A 22,508-nucleotide genomic window follows, 5' to 3' on the forward strand; every position below is an offset into this window, starting at 1 on the left:
GCTAGGGTAGGTTTGTTCCTAGGTTTGTGGAAAGGAGCTCCTGCTCAGGAAAGGTGCAGAATAGAGAGCTGAAGTAGAGCAGAAGAAGGGCCAGGACCCTCCCGGGAGGCCAGTGCACGAAGGACTCAGGAATCATCATAGTAAGAAGTAGAAACAAGAGGGAAGCTCTGCTGTCCTTGCAGTTGACAGAATGGTTGTATGCTAGAGAGTCCTTAGGTTATCAACGCCTCAATTGTCCTTTTTAAAGATTTCACAACCACTGGGAGTTTGGCACAGATTCAATATAGCCAATAACATTGTTTTTTAATTATTTCACATAAAATAGGTTTTTTTTTCTTCTGTAATGTCTTTCAAGCATCTATCCTTATACCTGGGATCTAATATAGGAATAAAATACGATTTCATAGATACTTTAACCTACCAGTTGACACAGTCTAGAGCCACCTGACCGGCTTTCCCAGATCATATTGGTTTGTAAGCATGTCTGTGGGAGCTAGCTTTGATTGTTTATTGATGTAGATGCTTGCAGTAAGCAACTGCATTCCCTATGTGGTTCTAGTCTATGTAAGAAAGCTAGCTATGTGTGAGCCTGTTTGAGATGGCAAGTAAGTAGCCTTCTTCAATCATTTCTTCTTCCAATTTCTGCTTGAGTTCCTACTTTGACTCCTTCAATGATGGATGTAAGATGAAACAAATTCATTTTTGGCTGAGTTCCTTTGGGGCAGACCATTTTATCACAGCTACAGCACACAACTAGAACATAGAGCTACACTGCAGTAGAGATCTCAGCTGCCTTTCTCCTGTGTCTGATTGTTCCCCTGCATGTGTTTAGAGTAAGGTACCTTCAGCATTTTTTTCTAAGATTCTATGACTTCTTAATTCAAAGCAGAAGGATACTTTAAGCTTAATCATCAGGTTATTTATTAAATGGGTCATTTTATTTCAGTATCTAAGATTTGTTGTCAATTTTACTTTCTGGTACTTGTGTTTCTGCTTCTCACTTTTCTATCACTTTCTCTTATCCATTGATATACCAAGTCCTAGAGACACGGTCAGTTCTGTACAGGTGCCTCTCAAGTAGAAAATATCATTATATTTATTATATTGAGAGTAATAATGGATGTTTACTAAGCATTTAGCTTTTACCAGAGAGGGTCATAAGCATTTGATCGTATCAACAGTTTTAATCTGTAGCCACACACTCTGTTCAGTAGTCACCTCACATGGTGATGTCTGGCATGTGTTTAGATAGTACAGAAACAGACTTCACCAGTTCTCACTCCACAACCAGAACCATAAAAACCCACATTGTCAGAGCTGTCATTTTTCTTAGAGGATCTGGAGAGACAGTTCAGTGATTAACAGTGAATAGTGCTCTTGTAGGGGCCTTAGCTAGTTCCCAACGCATCCCGTGTCTCCCACATGCCTGTAAGCACAGGTACAAGGAAATCCAACACCATTTTCCTCCCCAGGACTCTGCACTTACATTCACCACCTTACACATAGCTAACTTTTTAAATCTTTACACTGAGAAAGAATGTTCAGACCAAACATACTTGTGCTCTGTGAATGGGGACTATTAACCGATTGATTGTCCTTCTGATTAATTTTTATAGAGTCGGGAAGTAGAAAAATGGTGCTGAAGTCCTTTGAAAAGAGCCTTTTCTGTTTGTCTTGACACAGTTGTACTTAACATCGTTCTGAAATATTATACATGGGGGGGACTGTCCAAACCAGACACCCTCTCTTCAAAATGGGCAGTTTTATATAGATTATTTATCTCCCCAAATATTTTGTTCTTTGTCTTCAATTCATTACTTAAGATCCTCATTACTGAGGCTCCACTTTATGTGTGTTAGCAATAAGAGATATTTTAATTGAAGTCCATGCATGTAAGTAGATTTGCTCAGCCTATGTTCAGCACCAAAGCTGAGTAGAGATTAGAGGATATGACTGAGAATAGCTCAAACATAAAAGTATGAAAGCTGTGGACACAGCTTAATGGTAGGACAATTGCCTAGGGCTTATGAGATCCAGGGTCCTGGGTTTGATTCCTGATCCTTAAAAACCAGAAAAGTGAAAACATGGTTTGACCTATCTGTGTTCAGCATTGTGTAGGAATAAAGGGACTCCCAACAATAACTCATAACATCACTTTTGTTAACTCAAGGGTCTGTAGTACTCTGTAAGGTCCTTTCCATATACTTTTAGAGGCAGAAACCCAGTCATGAATATGTACAGTACCTCAAAAAAATAAGCCAACACAGAACAACTGTTCTATAATGGTGTCCAGATACTTACATTCTGTGTTTGTGATATTCCCAGTCACATTTTCTAATCTCTCTGCCACCTTCAATGCTGAACATAGGTTGAACAAACTTACTTGTGTGCGTAAGGTTAATTTAGATTATTTCTTACTGCTAACATGCATAAGGTGGAACAATAATAATGATCCCCTTAAGGAATAATTTTAAGGATTTCTATTTGTGAGTTCTCAGATGGGTTCTATTGGTCCCTATTGGTGTCTGTCAACTTTGGGTTGTTTTGTTTTCACAGCTATCAGAGCTTCTTTTCAAGATCAACACATTGCATTAGGCTGGTTTTGAACTTGGATCAGTTTCAAGATTCTACACTCAGAATCACACATACCACCATTATTCAATTGACTCTGTCTTTGTGTGTAATTCCATCTTCTCTTCAACCCCCTGTTGATGGTCTGGGAAGATACCCCAGGGCCCAGCTAACAGCTTCTGTTTGGCTCATGTTAGTACTTAATCAGATTTGTCACCTCTGTGTGGCAAACTCCCTAAGTCAAACATGAACTTGTGAAAAAATACATCATCGCTCTTATAAACAAAAGATTGAGTTTTCCGTGTTTTACAAGTATAAAAGTGAGGCATTGATATCATATAAAAGGTTTGCCTCTTGTTTTTTTAACCAAATGTTTGTAGCCCAGCACTTTCTAGGTTTAGATGCTCCAAAGGAATCTGATTTAATGGATTCTAGAGGAGAAATACAAACGAGGTAATGAATCACATTGCCTGGCAAAATTAGCTAACAATAAAGCTTGATCTTCTTTCATCTGAGTAACATTTACCAGTCTTTTCATGGGGGGAAAAATAACAGTTGTTTTTTGTTGTTTTATTGTATTTTGAAATGTACAACAGTCATGCACAAGAACACACACACACACACAAGATTAGCCCTTCAGTTTGTCCAGCAGAGGCATGCATGTGTGTGGGAGCATTTATTCATGCCCCTCCCACATTATGGAGACTATCTGATCTAATCATGTCCCTCGAGGCAACGGAAGAATAAACATGGAGAACAACAAATCACTCAACAGTGCACGAATTACCAACAGTCATGAAGTAGCTCGGTTTTATGTAAAACTCTAATTTGTATTGCCTCTCACTTCACATGAACCATCCCCCTGTGTGCTGAGCACACTGCTCTAACTTCATTGGAGTAAGTATTTGAGGCAGGCATGTCTAATATCTAATTTCTTTCTCTGCGTTACACGCACGCACACAAAGGCTGCAAGAGAAAGTCCACATTTCTTCATTCTCTTCTTTTGTTAAAAAAGTAGAGGGCACACAGTGTTCACTGGAGGAGAGATTTGCAGTAATTCGAGGAGAGTGGCTTCCAGGCAGTCTGGGTTTGCTATGTGATCCTTTGAAAATGCCAGGAATTTTACCTTTCTGAAGGAAGTTAGTGTGTGATGGCTGAGCAGAGCAGGCTCATTCTCCAGACTCGTGTGCTTTCAGCAGAGTAACACAGAAATATCTTGAGAGAATTACCCTTTCTCTTGATTATCTCACAAATAATACTCATTAGCTCAGCATTGTGAGAGTTTCACAGTACAAATGAGACAATTATATACATTCAGCCTATAACAAAACTCTGACTTCTCCATTATCTAAATCATTCTGATGGTAGTGAATTAAAAAGAGGGCAGAAAAAAGGAAAGAAAGGAAGAAAAAAGAAAGGAAGGAAGGAAGGAAGGAAGGAAGGAAGGAAGAAAGAAAGAAAGAAAGAAAGAAAGAAAGAAAAAAGAAAAAAAGACGATTAAAATTCCCTTATCTTACTAGACTAAAGAAATTAAAACAAGAAATGTCCATTTGTGGCAAATTCGTATGTGCTTAAAAATAACATTTATTCCTGTGGGTTATCCTGCAGTTGCAGTTTGGGAAGCTGAGAGTGTCAGCTTCGGGATTTCCAGCATGGTGGTGTAGCTGTGGCTTCCCAACCATCTTCTGAAACAGAGCAAAAGGTACCAAAATGATGCAGCTACACAAAAGACTGCCTCAAGGTGGAGACCAGCAAGCAGCCCTGTGGGAGGGGTTGGTGCCAGAACACTCTGCCTTCGTCATCATCTCCATAGGCTCTACTCAACTTTGAACCTAAGACCTATTTTATTTATTTTATTTTCAGCAGGAGAGAAAATTGATTCCTAAAAATGCTGGGCAATAGCTTTTCCTCCACACCATTCTTCAGGAAAGAAATATTTGACAGACAGACAGACAGACAGACTAGACCTTCTTCTCTAACCTCATGTAATAACTCTGAAGCCTATGAAACTGCTACCTAAGTGCATCCCTAGGAGGAATGACTGAATGGTCAGCCACATGAATCTACTCTCCAGAAGAGTATGAAATTGGAAAGCCATGTGGCTAGATTTATTGTTGTTGTTGTTATTGCTGCTGCTGCTGCTGCTGCTTACATGGAAGCAGGGAAGGGAAAATGAAACATTGACAAATGCATCCTGAACCCTCTTCGAACCATCCTGTGTATCACCAGTGTCCACATTTTGGTTTATATCTCATGGTGGAAAGGGAGCCCAAATATTCAAGATTAATTTATATGAAGCTAGATGTCAAGGCCACTTTTAAAATCATTATTAAAAACTTCAACTGCAACTCTGAATACAAAGGATACAGAAATGATCCCTCTTGGAGGAGCCAGAGAAGGTAAGGACACCAGAAGAAAACCTGCAGAATCAACTAACATGGCTCCATAGGGGCTCACAGAAACTGAATCACCAACCAGGGAGCCTGCATGGGACTGATGTAGGCCGGCCACACATGTTACAGCTCTGTATCTTGGATTTCATGTGGGACTCCTAACAGTGGGAGCAGGAGCTACCTCTGACTCTGTTGCCTGCCCTTGGGACCTTTTTCTTCTACTGGGTTTCCTTGTCTAGCCTTAATAGGCAAGGATGTACCTAGTCTTATTGCAACTTGATATGCCAGAGCTGGTTGATATTAATGGGAGGCCTGCCTTTTTCTGAAGAGAAAGGGAGGAGTGAGTGATGGAGAGACTGGCGGGAGAAGATGAAGGGAAAACTGTGGTCAGGATGTAAAATAAACAAATAAACCAACAAACAAATAGATACATTTAAAAAAAATAAGAAATGATCCCTCTGTTTCTGTTACCATTTAAGGCTCTTTATTGGCCTCCGTTTCTCCAGCAGTTAAAGAATTAAAAGGCAGGAACAGATAGAAGTGGGGGAAGTCTCAGTCTCAGAGACAGACAGAATCATCTGATATAAAACAGTTTCTATTAGGGGTAAGGAAACATACACACGACAGAGAGAGAGAGAGAGAGAGAGAGAGAGAGAGAGAGAGAGAGAGAGAGACAGAGACAGAGACAGAGACAGAGACAGAGACAGAGACAGACAGACAGACAGACAGACAGAGAGACAGACAGAAAAAGACTACTGTAGCACACTGGTGAAGTATGCCAAAGCCTGGGGCCTTTAAGAGTCTTTTAAGGGCTTTCAGAGCTTCCAGGGCTTCCTCCAATTTAGAACTGGTCAGTTTGAACAAAGACAGGGAGTCTGGTAGGTCTACAAGCCTGGAGTAAACATTTTCTGGCCTAACCTTCAACTTGTTGGACCATCCTATAGCCAGGGGCTCTACTGATGAGACAGAAAGCCAGCCAGGTCTTTGTTTTAAGCTGTGAATCTTTGTCTCAGGGTGGAGGATGAAGAAGCCAGCTATCTTGGCAAGTCACCATCTATTTTATTACCCAGTCATAGAGCCTCTCCCTGTCTGTCTTGCCTAATGGGAAAACTGTCTTAGGCCTTCAAGTTTTATAAGAAGAAAAGCTGGACAAATTGAGAGCCAGTGTGTTTTGTGAAGTCATCAGAACCCTGGAGATGAAAGAATCAACATCCAGAAGCAGGGGAAACATCCAGGTAGAAAGCTGTCCTGGACAGGACCAGAGGCACTGGAGTTCAGAAAGAGACAAGACCAGGTCCTTTTCCTGACTCCCTGCTGAGGCTGGGGGTCTCCTAGGAGCTGTACAAAATCGGGAAAAGTGCTTTTAAGGCCTTTGGCTCTAGGAATCACATTAAGTCTTCCTGATAAATAGTTAAGATCTTTACAGGGTTCTCAGAAAGAAAAATGAAAAGTAATCATAAAAAATGTACCCACAGCTTTCTCCAAGTAAAAGCTCACTCCTTGGGGAAAAGACTGGACTTATCCAGGTTCTTATTCCATCTAAAGAAGGACATTTCTCACAGTCCACCCCACTTACTCTCCACCTGCATCCCTGTCTAGCCTTGGTTCCTCACCAAATATTTGTGTGTGTGTGTGTGTGTGTGTGTGTGTGTGTGTGTGTGTGTGTTGTGTGTCTGTGAATGTGTGTGTATCAGTGTGTGTGTGTGTATCTGTGTGTTATGTGAGTATGTGTATCTACATATTTGTGTGTGTATCTGTGTGTGAGTGTGTGTCTCTGTGTGTCTATGTATATGTGTGTGTGTCTATGTGTGTGAGAATGTGTGTATATGTATGTTTATGTGTATATCTGTATGTGAGTATATGTCTGTGTGTGTCTATGTATATGTGTGCGCCTATGTTTGAGTGTGGGGGCTGGGGGGGGGGTCAACAGAGGTCATTACTCCCAGGAAGTGAAATGAGAATGCAAAGTCAGAAAATGGAGGTCTGTCTGCAGAAGTACAGTGGAAAAGCATCTATGACCCCCGGAGTCTAGACAAAGAGGCTAACTAAAAGCCTGGCTCTTAATTGGAAGCTCATAGAACACTCCCCTTTCCCATGACTTACTCTGACACCAGCAATGCTTCAGAACAATTACAGGGTGGCACAGCTGAAGCAAATACAATACCAGCATCTCTGAAGGGCATCCCGAAAAGACCAACGTCAGCACACAAGAATTCCAAAGCCCTGGCCATCGATAGCGACCCAAAATACTAGACACAATCTAACTTCTGGCTACATTAACAAAGAATTTTACATCTGAAAGCTATATAATCAACCACCCAAAAAGCAACACAAGCAAACAAACAAAACCCCAAACCCTAAAAGACAATACTCCTAACTGGTCAGACTTACCTCTAACAGATATTGGAACAAATTGGGAATTTGAAATAATTGTGACTAGTGTGCAAAAAATTCCAGTGGGAAAAGTGGAAAACATATGAGATCAGATGTGCAATAAGCAGAAGTGGAAAATATTAGGAAGATACAAAAAGAAAGTAGCAGAACTCACAAGCAGAAGTTGAAAATACCCTTTATATACTCTTTAGCACAAAAGGTATGGCCAATGAAAAGCAAGCTATTCTACAATAGGGCAATAGGTTTCCCAAGCTAAAATATGAAGAAAAAAAAAGATTTAAAACTCAGAACATTTCTGAACTGTGGTAACATTTTAAAGCTGTTCCCTATGCATAGTGAAAACACCAGGTGAAGAAAGAAGAGAAAAGAGCAAAGGAAATATTTGAAATGCTCATGGCCGAGAGTTAACACAGACACCACAGCACAGAGCTGCAGAGTCAGAAAGCACTGAGTCCCAAACCACACACATGCATCTCACACTCAATTGCAGTGAACAAAGGCAGTGAGACCCCTAAAGCCCAAGTCACCAACATTTCCAAGACCCACAGGTTGAGAGCTGCAGCCTTAGTGAGGTAGTGTTTCGTGAAACAAATCACACAAAATGGATTTCTTGGTCACATGGGTTAAGCTGATTCCCAAAAAGCTCTGGACAAGATGGTAAGCAGCTTGGATCTGTATTTGTCAACACACACGAACTTCACACCATGTAAACTGAGTCTCGAACTATGCAAACAAACAAACAAACAAACAAGATATCACTTGGGATGTTTTATGATCCAAGGATGGAATGCAGCTTTCGACAAACCACTGAAGGAACCTGAGAAAAAATGTGTTGACATAAGTCACTTTGGAAATGGGATTTGTTAAAAAAAAAAAAAAAAAAGGCCAAAAAGTAAAACATTGGCATTCATGGTCTGGGTACAGGTTATGGGTGTACAGGTTAGCAGTCAGAAAACAGGCAACCAAGTATTCAGTGGATGGGCCTAGGGGATGGGCATACTCTATCCAACTCATAACACATATGTACTATGTGGTACAGTCTGTTTGGGCCTACAGATTCTGTTTGAGAGTATAGCCTCCACAGCCAGCTGCTGTTATCCCATAACAGTTGCAAAGGACACTCACCCAGAGCCACTCAATTTGTCATCCCTTTCTGCCACTGAAACTAGTGCTTTTTTGTGACGAAATGTTTCTGAACTCTTGTTGGGGCCCGCTCTACCCCACGTTTGGGGGCCAAAGTGTTAAGGACCGTTCTGTCAATATTGGTACCCGCACTGCCAAAAGCCTTGGGGGCTAAACTGTTAGAGCCTGCACTGCCCCAAGCTGCTTCAGTCCACTGGTCGGGGTTCAGCAAGAGAGAGAGTGAGGACTGAGCGAAGAATGGAGACCAGACAGAGTGTGATTCAATCCCGTTTATTCTTCAGTTTCTCTTCCTAGTCTAAGTCCCAAGTCTTGAGTTCCTAGTCCCTAGTTCATAGTCCCTAGTGCCTCCAAGTTCCAAGAGTCTTTCCCCAAGTGCTAAGTGCCTAATAATAGTTGCCTGTCTCGAGTCTCAAGTGCCTACTCCCTGGGCCTAATACTTAATAATAATCTGTTGTTTTCTTCTGTCTGCCTCTGCCTTTTTATATGTCTCACTTTTAAGACATGCCTTTAAGTCACGCCCTTAAGTCACACCCTTAGGTCTTATCTCTAAATTACACCTTAAGTCACGCCCTTAAATCTCGGCTCTAAATCACATCTTTAAGTCTCACACACCCAAGGGAAGATCCTGGGTATCTAAAACAAGATGTTATCACAGTGTGCCCAGCTGTTGTAGGCTGTTGTAATCAAATCTCTTGTCAGGGGTATTTGGCTCAAGATGGCTGCAAGGATGATAGCCTTGCTATGTCGGCTCCCCACAAACTCTTATGTGCAGTAACTTTTCTGAGAACTCTTCTGTTACGGGGTCAGAAGTGTTTGTTGTGACTATAGGCTAATCGCCATTGCAAGTTCTATCACTGCTTCGTTAATTATAAAAGAAAAAATCCAGGAATTTAAAATCCTAAGCAATCCTAGACTAAGAATCTCTTAACAGATTTGTCTTTTTAAATTTTAACTTGTGGTTTGCTCTGTTTTCTGGAAAAGCAGAATTTTCTATTTGACTATGGTACTTCCATTTGTTAATGTTTGCATGTTTCTTCTCCATGAAAGATAACCTAGTGCCTAAGAGGATGGACAACCCTACCTGGTTGCCTGCATGGAAATTTCAGCTCTGCTCTTGCTAAGCATACTTAAGTAGACCTGGGAAATGAGACCAAGGCCCACGGTGATATTTTCTATATGACACTGATGTATTGTCTGGGAGGCTTATCTGAAGTGTCTTCTACCCAGGAGGCCCCTGTCTTTAGTTTGTATTTATATTTAACTACTCTCAAACGTCTTCATCTCAGGACACTTCTCCATGTTGGTTAATTATTAAGGACCTCAAAGTCCTCTTCTGTTGCTGTATATTTATTTGATGTATCATATTATGCATTAAAATTTAAAATAGTTATGAAATTGTCTATTAGTTAGTTTCCTGGTATTGGACACAATATCTGAGAAAAATCAACTTAAAGAGAAATGGGTTTATTTTTGGCCCCTGGTTTCAAACATTTCAGTCCACAGTCAGATGATTTAGTTGTTCCTGGACTTGTGGATGAGGCAAAATATTGTTGTGTGGGCACATGGTAAGCAGAAAAAAAAAAAAAAACTGAGATGGAACAAGTCTACTCTTCCTGGGCATGCCCATGACCTATGTAATCCAACTCAGCCTTACCTCCTAATAGGGTCATCATCTGGGGATCAAACTTTTGACACACGAGCCTTTGGAAGGTATTCCAGACATGATCTAAGCCATAACACTTTCTGAGAGGAAAAAAAAACAAACTAGCTAACTAACCAACTAATAGTTATGCTATCAGAAATAATCTTTTAAGAAAAAACAAACAACAATCAAACCTTTACCTTCCAAAACAAAAAAAAGATGATTTAGGTGAATAGTGCTGGTTTGTGATTCAAGAAACAATGCTCCCTCCCCTACCCACAACAAAAGTGGCATGGAATATTTGAAAAACAACAGAAGCAGAGAGGAGTCTCTGGGCCTTTTTCCTAAAGCAGGGCACAACTCCCCTGTCCTTCTAAAGCAAACCACTCTACCTTCAACTAAGAGGCTGATCCTCTCTGTACTCAGAATATCCTTATGTCTAAAGACACCAAGAGTCAAAATACTTTGGACAGCTTCTTTATCATACCACCACCAGCAGCAGCAGCACCACCACCACCATTTCTCCATATACATAAGCACAGTACTCACATACACACCTGAAGAGAGGTCATTTTCCATGCAAAGAGACAGTATAGCCCTTGTCAAAGACAGCATACCCCTTGTCAGAGACAGCTGTCATACTGTGAAAGTCCCTGAGTCCAAAACTGTGAACTAAATAAACCTCTTTGTACATTGCCTGGCCTTGGATATTCTACTATAACCCCAAAAAGACTAAAACAAGTAAACTAAAAAGTTCCTTACAATGTTCATTACCACTCCAACGCCTTGCATTAGTACCTAATATGTACTAGTCAGCAGCTTGTAAAATAAGCATGTGTAACCTCATTTCCATGATTTCCATGGGTGAGGAAACTGAACTTTGCTTAGATGCTGTCTTAGTTACTGTTCTATTGCTGAGATAAGACACCATGACCAAAGTAACCTGTAAAAGGAAGTATTTAAATGGGGATATGCTTACAGTTTTAGAGTGCTAGTCTATGACCATCGTTATGGGCACCATGGTAGCTGACAGGCAAGCATGGCACTGGAACATTAGTTAAAGTTACACCGTGATCCACAGGCAGCACTCACAGTTATGATTTCAGGAATTACAGAGGTACCTGCTATATTTGTATCTGGACCCAAGACTTCCTGCACTCTTTTCCAGGTCTTGTGAAAGTGATTAGAAGGAGGAAGCATGTAAAAACATGAATAAGAGCTCATCCCAAGATGCCATTCCAAATGGGCCTCTGGAAGTGGCCCCTTAGGTGTTCTTACTGACTTAGTCTTTGTTATTCCAGAATCCACTTACATATCAATTAGTAAGTTCTATACTCTTTTGCCTTATCTCTGTGACTGTTCAATGGAATGAATGATTGTATCTCCCAAAAGCAACATGTTGGAATTCTAACTTTCTTGGGATGGCTTTAGGGAGTACAACCTTTGGGAGGTAATTTGTTAACGTGGGTAGCATGAATGGGATAGCTATCTTTATATATATATATATATATATATATATATATATATATATATATATATATCTATCCACCCTTTGAGAGCTTTTGTTTCCTCTTTTTAGCAAGTTAGGACAGAGCAAGAAAGCAGCAGTTAGCCACTGGGAAGAAGAAGGCTTTCAATAGAACCCAACTGTGCTGCACTCTGATGCCAGACATCCAGCCTCTAAAAGAAGGAGACATAAATTTCTGTTTTCTCTATGTCACGCCATCTATAGTATTTTGTGAGATCAGCCTGTCCTGACCAAGTTCTCATGGTAATCCCATGAATGGGTATTATCCTTGTCTACACTTTTAAATGAATGGCTACTTAGATGAAGAAATAACTTTATCACCATCCCTTTCATGCCATCTTTATACATCAATAATTTCATATATCTGTAACAAATTCAAGCTCCAAAGACAAGGATGTAAATTCAGCATGCCAATACCTAAACTCCTAAGAAAATAACACAACTGTGACCCAGCTCCATCACTCCTGAATACAAATCTGAACAGGTGGACTTGGGCATTTCACACATGACTCCTATACCTTTAGAGTCCATGCTCCCAACGGAAGTCAAAGGAATACAACAAGAATCAGTTTCTTAGTCACTGTTCTGTCACTGTGAAGGTCTACTATGACCAATATGCTTTCTTAGAAAAGAAAGCATTTAATTGGGCTCTTACAGTTGCAGAGGTTGGTCTGCTCTCATCATGGTGTGAGCATAGTGGAATGCAAGGCTCTGGAACTGTTGCTGAACGCTACAACCTGATCCCAGGCTGAGAGAAAGAGAGGGAGGGAGGGAGAAGGGAGGAAGAGAAAGAAGGGAAGAGAGACTGGCCTGGCATGGGCATTTGAAACCTCTAACAAGACTACACCTACCCCAACAAGTCCACATCTCCATGTAATCTGTTGAAATAGTTCTACTCTCTGTTGAACAAGCATTCAAACATGACTTTATGGGGACCATTTCTATTCAAACTACCATGACCACATTTCAGTGGATGATCAGCAAGTTAGAGCTTCCATCAAATGAAATATGTGCAGTTATTTGAAAGGTATGTTTTCATCAAAATAGATGGCATAGCTTTTGTCTTGACAACTTCCAAACCAGGCTTCTTCGTTTGCTTTCCTTCTCAACAGTGTGTGTTTTGGGTAGCTACCTCCTGAAGCTCCTTCATAGAAAACTAAACCACTCAATACCTCTTTCTATAAAGTCGCTCCAAAACATGAACCTTAAAATAGGCCACTTAAGCACTTGAGACTAGGGGGAAAGACACTGCAGTGTATGTGTCTGTGTTCCCGAGGTTTCCAGGGAAGTTATCCCCATAGTCCATTTCCTGACCTGGCTGATTTCTTTGTGTCTTAGCTACTTCACTGAAGCACTCTGCACTTGAGCATTATCCAGAAGCGTGCTGCTTATTATTTAAATGAAATGTTACAAATTTTTATGTAGAACTGGATCTGAAACACTATCCCACTGTGTTCAAAGATCTGTGTTTGCGAGAAACATATCCTCCCTAAAGCTGCTCTTACAAGCTCACAACCATTTCCAAGAGGAGAATTGGAGCAAAAGCCAAGGCACCTGCCCAGCCATTTCTGTCTCCTTTTCTCTCCTTCCGTGGAGTGTGGAAGTGAAATGTCTTTCGTGGTTTAAAAGACGCTAGAGAAATTGGTACATAATGACTAATTTTCCACAAATCTCTGGGAAAGCAGAGGGAAAGGATTCAGTGTGGTCCTTGGGGGATGCTGAACTTGGAAGCTCTACATCATGTGACTCAGTAGAGACATGCTGGCCCACAGGATTCCTTCTTCCCTATGAGCTCTCTGCTGTGCCTGTTTCACACTTCCCCAGTGGTTCTGGGATGAAGCAGACCTGTCTCTGGTAGCTGCCATGGCGCTAATGCCTCAGAGAGCAGATTCTACCTCTCCATTACCCCTGTGCTGTGACAAACCAAGATAGCCCTTCCAGGTCATTCTGAGACAACTCATTTCTTTATGGACAGGGCCTCTTAAGTCTCTGATTGTTCATTCCTAATGAATTTAGGTATTTACTGAGTTCTGCTTAGCCACTACTAAAACAATACTCATGAAAACATGCTTATCTTTCATACGAAATGCACCCTGGAAGGATTCCCCCTTCCTGGTCGACTGCACCTCTCACACAGCACCCTTGGCTGCTTGGATTTCTGGGCTCAGACCACTTGCTCAGATTTCACTTTGACATACTTCCTGTCTCTGTTTCTCTGCTACACCCACATCTGTCTCTCAGTGTGTTCCAGACCCAGATGTGGCCTCTCCAAAAACTGACTTGCTAAGTGTGACTGTTTTCATGGGTGTGATGTTGGGATCAGTGAACCTTTATACAATCCCTATGGTATTTTTGCCCCAATCATCTTCCTCCACTTACTAGAGATGTGCTTGTTTCTTGCACACACACACAAAAAAAGAATTTTAGAGGTATAAAGTTGGGAACCATTGGCCAAATAGTTACTAGGGTAAGAAACTGGGTACTAGTTAAAGATCTATTCTTGGTGTGTGATGTCTACGCATACTGTTGGGTTTCCTGCTAACAATTTACTTTGAGTAAATCATATATTTTGATCATATTTGTTCTATGATCTTCCCCTTTCTCTTCCCTCCCCCCTCTCCATTCTGCTTATCTCTCCCCTCCACCTACTCTCTATTTCCATCTCACTTATATACACTAATGGTTTTACTCATCTGTAAGAAAAATCTGGACACCATATGTTAGGACATAAATTAGTCTGGCCACTACAAAAATTACTATGGTAACTCTTATTTTTAAAAACTAAAAACAGAATGACTGTGATCCTGCTGCCGTGTGTGTGTGTGTGTGTGTGTGTGTGTGTGTGTGTGTGTAAATCTGAGTCAGCATATTCTGGAGATGCACACACATTTATGACATTGCAGCACTAGTCACAACAGCCAAGGCCTGAGCCAGCTGTACAATTGCCTAAGTGAGTAACATTCAGTCAGGCCAGGCTTATCTGAACTGTAGGTGCTGCTGGGAAAGTCCAGACCATACATGCTCAATACCTGTTGCAAGGAGATCTTCAGCCTTTAAAGCTTTCTTTTAGGGCAAAATTAAGATCTGACCATCACAATTCAGAGGCCCAAAGTTTGAGGAGTTGGGGCCAGACAAGAGAATGTCAAATTCTAAAACACTAAATCCTTAAGATTAGAAGAGGTAACACAGATGCTCACCACACAAACTCTGAACACAGGAAATGACAGTGTAAGAGTAGTGTTTCTCTTAGGAACACCAGGTTGTAACTCGTTTGGGGGTGGACCAACCCTTTCTTACGGGACACATATCAGATACCCTGCATATCGGATGTTTACATTATGATCAAACATTACATTATGTTATGAAATAGCAATGAAAATAATTTTATGGGTGGGAGTCGTGACAACATGAGGAACTGTATGAAAGTGTCGGCTTTAGGAAGGTTGAGCAGCACTGGAAAAGACCAAATAGGCACCAGAATGAATGAAGGCATAAAGATGAGCGTACATTCACGTGAGCAGCAAGACTGTTGGTACTGAGCTGGTGACTTCTTACCCTTTCACTCATCCACTTACCTATTCATCCCACAGAAGCAAATCCATACCAGAAGGCTCAGCCACTCCTTGCAGTATTCTAGTGAGTGCATTACATAAAGGTGACTGTTGAAAGAGAGCAAAGCTCCCCTGAGCTGCCTCTCCTGCTTTCAGTCATACTTGCTTTTGCTCAGAGTCATTGGCCTGAGTTGCCAAGACAACCTTCCACTGTGGAATTTAGATGGGCAAGGAGAGGAACGCCTTGAGGAAGAAAGATTTTCTGCAATGGCATAGGAGTGGCTTCTTTCCCAGGCCATAGGCCAAATGGTCCTTCAGGGGCCTGTCTGAAAAAGAAAATACCCTCCTCCTGCCATGCTCCCTACCCAACTGGGATCTCCAAACAGCCAAGGATGTGTGAAAAGGGAGTTTAAGAACTGTTGAGTTGCTTCCAAGTGGGGAACGGGAACCAGAAGCTTGGAACCCAGGACTGGAACTAATCATGCTTTTCCAAGAGGCTGCAGAGCCACATTTATCTATGAGTGGTCTAGTGTGAAAGGGCTTGTGAAGAGTTTTAGGGTACATCAAGCCTGCTCTGTGTGTTCTGAGGTGAATGCCTGCAACGTCTTTAAGTGGCTCTGTCATTCCCACTCGTTTACAACTGCTGTGCTTCCACACTGGGGACATGTGATGCATATTAACACACACGCTGGGTATGCAAGCCTGGAACAGCTGCCCAGCATTTGATTCCAATGGACTAGAGAAAGTTTTAGCCAAAGAGTGTGCACAGGAGTCTAGTAAAACACTTCATCCTGTCTTTCCTCTCCGTTGCTGTGGATACATGATTATGGGAATTGGGAGCTGCCTGGGGAGGAGGGCTGGTGAATGAAATATGTGACTGGGGAGGTGCAGACTGTTCCGTTGTTGGGAAGGAGAGGGAAACTAGCCATCTTCTAGCAGAGCAATGAGCCAATGGGTCGTTTAGTGTGGATCTATGAGGATGGAAGAACAGCCACAAGTGGTTTCAATGATGAGTCTTTTACAGTATGTTTGACCTGCAACGGCTGCCAAAATCTAAAAAGTGTTAACTTCTCTCCCTCTTTCCCTCCTTCCTTCTTCTAACATTTCCTTTTGTTGTCCTCTATCCCCATTCTGCTACTCACCCCCACTTTGGGTCCAGACTCATGTTCCTGCTCAAGACTGTGTCAGAACACCCGGGTTGTTACTTATCACCTGCTTCTGCTAAACTTTACAGTGGTTTCATCACAAAAGCACATCATCAAATTCCCTCTTGCCCCACCAAAACAATCAAGCTCTCAATGTTTACTGAAAATGTTCATTTAAAAAAAAATCCCACTACTAATAAAGTTGATTTTGAAGGAATATTGAGATAAGCATCAACTTCTGTGTAGCCACTAAACCCAACATGGTGAGAGAGCAAGTTGCTAGACTGTCCTTGCTATTTCATGTTTCCTAAGATTTTGTTAGTCTTGCTGTCCGCTCCACCCAGGATTGCTGCTGCATGCACAGGCGTCATGGACACTTCATCTAGAGTGGCATCTAGAAGAGCTGATGTGATTTACAAAGACAATGTCAATAATTTAATCACTGGAACCACTGCCCCGAGTTCTCATGTCCTGGTGCCATTTGAAATCTTTTTTATAAGCTTTATGCCTTAAAAATTTTGTTTAAAACAAGTATTTTCTGCTTATTTCCAAAAACACATTTTACTGATGTTGACTGTTAATAAAAGCATATCTGCTTGCATTGGGAAAGATGTATTAAAGACAAGGTAACTAAAATATAAAAGATGGGGCTGGGGAAATGTCTCAGTCAGTAAAGCAATTGCCTTGCAAGCATGTGTTTCTGAATTCTGTCCCCAGAACCCTTATAACAATACATGTATGGTGTGGCATGTGCTTGTATTCCCAATGCTGACACATGGAGACTAGTGAATTTTTGGAGCCTTCTGGCATTCTGGAATTTTGGAGGCATCCTAGCCTACTTAATGTGCCCCAGGCTAAAGAGAGATGATACCTTAAAAATAAAAATAAAGTGGGTAATGCTTGGGAAAAGAGGTTGTTCTCTGACACACACATGCACATACTTGCACATTCACCTCTTCCCCACCACAAAATGCCCCCCCACACATATACACACACAGAGACACACACACAGACAGACACACACATACACACACAGAGCCACACATACACAGACAGGCAGACACACAAACACACACATATATACATACACACACAGAGACAGACAGACAGACAGACAGACAGACAGACATATGCACAAGCACAAGCAAATAGAAGATAGGTAGATGATAGATAGATAGATAGATAGATAGATAGATAGATAGATGATAGATAGATAAGACAGACAGATAGACAGACAAACAGACAGACACCTGAGATCTATAGTGTTCAGCTGCTGCTATGGGAGCTAGCAAAATGTGTACATATTGGTCTCTTTAAGACTACAAATTTAAATTTGATATCAAAATTATTATTACATGGGGGCTGAGGGTTCACCTCACTGGTGGAGTATGTGGCTATCATATACTGTAGGTACTAGCCAAGTGATTGATATACAGTGATTGACCCCTGGCACTACACATAATAAAGAAATATTATACTCTCATTATTATTACAGTTATTAAATTAGTATTAGATGTTAGCAGGGTTTTAAAAACATTATTAACTTTACATTACAGTATCAGCTGGTCATGTTTTCACTGAAGACAGAGGTAGTTAAGAAGTTTGTGCTGTAGCATCAGGCAGTAAGACTAAAGTCAGTGGACAGAAAAGTCTTTTGCTCTCTTTCACATCCTGTTTGGAATTTTGCGGTAGTTTAAGACAGCCTTATCTGTTCACATTCGAAATCCCAAATAGTTTACACAAAGACCTATTAAGTTTATTAACAAGCTTTAAGGACTATGACTGGGCAGACACATCATAGAATATTAGAGTTTAAAAGGAACATATGCATAATTTGCCCTGATGGTTAATTAATAATTAATAATCCCATTTTACAGATAAACTAAGATCAAGGTTTCAAGAGCTGGTTGTATGAGGCTCATTCTACTTCTGCCCTGAAAGACCAGAACGCTGTGCCTTATGGCACTTTATCACAGGTTTAGTCTAGGATTTGAGGGCCTTTTTCTTAAGTAATTTGTATTGCAATTCCATAATGCCACTGACTGCATAGCCATGAAGAAGAGAATTCCAACAGGGAGGCCCTGGTACTAGTGTCTGGTGCTTCCTTTCTGTGTCTTACTATGACCAGAAGAAAGAAGAACAGATGCTGGGTCCTCAAATGGTGGAAGAGTAGGAGAGAGCAAGGTCATTGTCGTTAGCTCTTTCATTGCACATCAGTGGAGCTGAGCTTCCATGGCTTGCATGTTCCTGACAGGCTCTGCCACCCAGCATCAAGACACTGTGGATACATTTTCCAGAGCAGGAATGTTGAGGAACCATACAAAGCTTGCAGTGTCTATATCTGTGATGCCTCCTTTAACAAATAGAACATCTTAATCTAAAAGCATAGCAATCACATTTATAATAAATAAACGAACAAATAAATAAACAACAGGAAGGCCCCTTATGCAGCCATAACTCCAAAGCTTTTTGTGACTTAGCCAGCAAGACACAGATAAGCAAAACAACAAACCTCAGTTGAGGCTTTGCTAATCAGAAACTGCCCAATGATCCTGAGCTAGGGATTAGCCACATCACCCAATCACCTTGATTCTGTAAAGACACTGATTATTGCCCTCTTCCTACACTGCCTTTGTCGTGCTGGTGTGTCTGTGCTTTGTCTGCCCAATTCATTAATTGCTGCTGTTCAAATAAACCCTTTAAAATATTTCAATGTGCGGCCACCAAACACCATTATAAGGCTCCCATATACGAGAAGGGATTATTTCCCATTGTATTAAATTTGTAATGAATTTGCCTCTGCTTCATACCCTTCTTTAAGCATAAGTTGGAATCTCTTTGAACTAGTGTTTGAATGATAGTCAACTCCACCTACCATAGCCTAGAACTCTTGTTGTAAGTATTCTCAGAACTCATTTGAAAAATTGCCTTTATGAGGCATTTCATTTCAGATGTTCTTAAGAATTTTCAGAAGTCCTAGACTACAGGCAAATAGTCTTGATGAAAATTATGTATACCCACTACACTCAAGGTCATGGTCTCCTTGATGGGTTAGCAGATGTAGCTCCCATCTGGTGATGTGTTCCCATCTCCATTCATCAGCCTGATACCTCTCCTATCCATTTTTATCTTCAAGAAAGGCAAGGATATAGGAATAAATAGCACAGGATCCCATTATTTCTTTTCAGTCTATTATAACATCTGCAGTGAATTAAGCTTCCACTGACATTCTGTACAATATATGAGTCCTCAAACAACAAAAAGATGTGCTCCTGGCTTCTGTGCAGAAAAGGGGGCTTTAAATCCAGAGGCCAACTATTTCCTCTGCTGTGGGAAAGAAGTAAGTGGACATGAGACATGCATAACCTCTGTATATTCTTCTTCCAACTGTGTGTATATGAGTGTGGGTGCATACGTGAGCATATAAATATGTGCGAGGGCATATGAGTGCCTGAGTGTGTATATTAGTGATGTAAGTGTATGTGGGTGTGCATATGAGTGTGTACGGTGTGACAGTACATTGTGAATTTGTGAGCATATGATTGTATATACATATAATGACTACATACTTTCATGTGTGTGCATACATATCAATACACACATGCATGTATATATGGAGAAAGAGAGTTTACTGTATTGACAGAACAGCAGGTCAGTTCTTATCCATTGTAAATAAATGTTTCCATGTTCATGTCATATTAATTCTCAGATATGTATACCTTATACTTCCTGTGGAACTTTTATTATGAAATTCAAACAATTAAATTTGTATTTTAATTTTTTTTTATCCTAAGTGTTTGTTACTTTTTCTTCATCATAAGACAGCATTGGCTGTGTGTGAAATTGGATCTGTTAAGGTGTGCATTTGTCAAAAAAACACTTTGATTTTTAATGGGGTTTTAAGAAAAGATGATAGTATGGCAGGGTGACAAGGATAAACACTGAGGGAAAGCAGCCCTGGTGTTGAACGCTCTCTGCTATTCACAGCTGCATCAGCTTGGAGAAACCACTTACATCTCTAGGAATAGGATTTGCTGTAAGAATGGTTGGAATGAGCATTTACGGCTGCTGATACCTGTAGGCTCACAGAAATGATGCTTTTGTAACTTCATACCCCTTGCTTAGAGCTTGTGAGACAACTAAGTTCAAGGGCAGATTAATTAATTCTTCTTACTCCTGCTAGAAGAGCTTGCCCTGTCTTCCCTGAATACATTCCTCGGTGTAGATGGAAATCCCCATGGTAACAATGTTGGAGCTGAGTTAAGCAGGTACACACACACAGTCCTCCACCTCATCAACAACCCTAGCACCTGTTTGTACTGGCAGTGACTTCCGTGAGAATACTGCATTTCCCTAACAGACCTAATCTCTAGTGGATGTTCTAAGATACCCTGGATAATAAAGGTGCAATACAAGGAGAACTGGTAGTTAGGGAGGGAGAGGTAGTTGTTATAACTCTTCAAAGTTGTAACGGAAGAATACAATATAAATGTGCTCTCAAAAAAAAAAAATAAAAAACTAAGTTCTTGGTCCATATAGAGCATTTGGCTTCAGAAATAATGATATGTATAAGTTCAGAAACTGCCAAGAAAATGAGGAGAGAGACAGAGAGAGAGGCAGAGAGAGACACACACACAGAGATTCTCTTCATTTTAATGAAAGATGTATTTTTTTCAGTGATTTGGTTTATCTATTTTTCTGCCTGTGAGGAAACCCACAGGAATAAAAGAATAATCCATCCCTCAGGTGTGTAATGCACACTCATCTTCATCTAAAGGCCAATGATGTTGCATAGAAAAGGGAATGTTTCCAGAGATGCCTTCATAGGGACCATAAATTGAAGTTGTACAGAAAGCTTAGAGCTGCTCACCTCTACAAGTCTCCCTCATGTCACACAAGCCTTGTCTCCAAGCTTTAACTGTGCTGCCGAAGCCAAGACAAAGCCGCACAAAGTCTTTTATGAGAGCACTTTTCCAATCTTTGGTACTAAAGCCTCCTTTAATACCAGCCCGTATCTAGAGCCTAAACCAGCAAGGGCATAAACTGATTTTTACGAATGTCCCACCATGGCTCCTGTCCCAGTTAGGATGTTTGTGGCTATGATAAAATGCCATGACCATGGGCAACTAGAGGAGGAAATGGTGTATTTCTTCTTATACTTCCAGGTAGCAGTCTGTCATGGGAGGAACTCAAGCCAGGCAGAAAGATAGAGGTAGGGATGGAAACAGTAGCCATGCATGGAGGAAGTCTATGTATGGGCTTTTCCTCAGGGCTTGCTCTGCCTGCTTTATTATACACGCCAGGACCACCTACAGAAAGGTGGATGCACCCACAATGAGCAAGGTCCTCCTATATCAGTCACTAAGGAAAGGCCTCACAGGTTTACTTACAGGCCAGTCTGGTAGGGGAGTTTTCTCTACTGCAGTTCCTCTTTCTAAATAACTCCACCATGTTTCAGATTGATAGAAAAACTAGTTGACACGGGTCCTTTCTTTTCTACTTCCAGCCAACTGCACACTGGCTCACACAAAACTCCCCTTAGCCAAGGAGAAAAAAACTGGGCAATTTCCTCATGTATGTAAAAATAAGGAACAACCAATAGATACATACACCAAAAAGTGTGAAATGTCTACCAGATATATATCTCCAAGCAAAGCTGGTTTAGGCTTTTCTTCACTATCATCTCACAATTATTGTTTCTTTGTTTTAATTTAAGAGGTTGGACTCTTGCTGGAATTCACTCTAACCTATACTATACTCACTCTATACTGCAGTAAGTATGAGCACACATGGGCACAGTAACTTATCTAAATTTTTTAGTAACCCAATGGAATGAGAACAATTGTCACTATTTATATATTATTATATTGAGAGGTCAAACCTACTCCATCTTGGAATCGTCCTCCATTTTAAAAGAAAAAGAACCTGATAATTTGACCTGCAACTGAACCCAAGTTGCACCCTAGTTCTGGGAAGAACTATGTAGTTTGTCTCTGGCCCATACCCCAGCGTTACTCCCTAGCTACTCCCTAGCAGCAGGCAATCAGGATTAGTCTGTTAGTTCCAGATGTACTTTCTGGCCATTTGTGATTGTTCATGGTTTTGCTTCAGAGTACCCACCTGTCAGCTTACAATAATCAT

The sequence above is a fragment of the Arvicanthis niloticus genome, chromosome 2 (genome assembly GCF_011762505.2).
Source record: "Arvicanthis niloticus isolate mArvNil1 chromosome 2, mArvNil1.pat.X, whole genome shotgun sequence".
Taxonomy (NCBI): Eukaryota; Metazoa; Chordata; class Mammalia; order Rodentia; family Muridae; genus Arvicanthis; species Arvicanthis niloticus.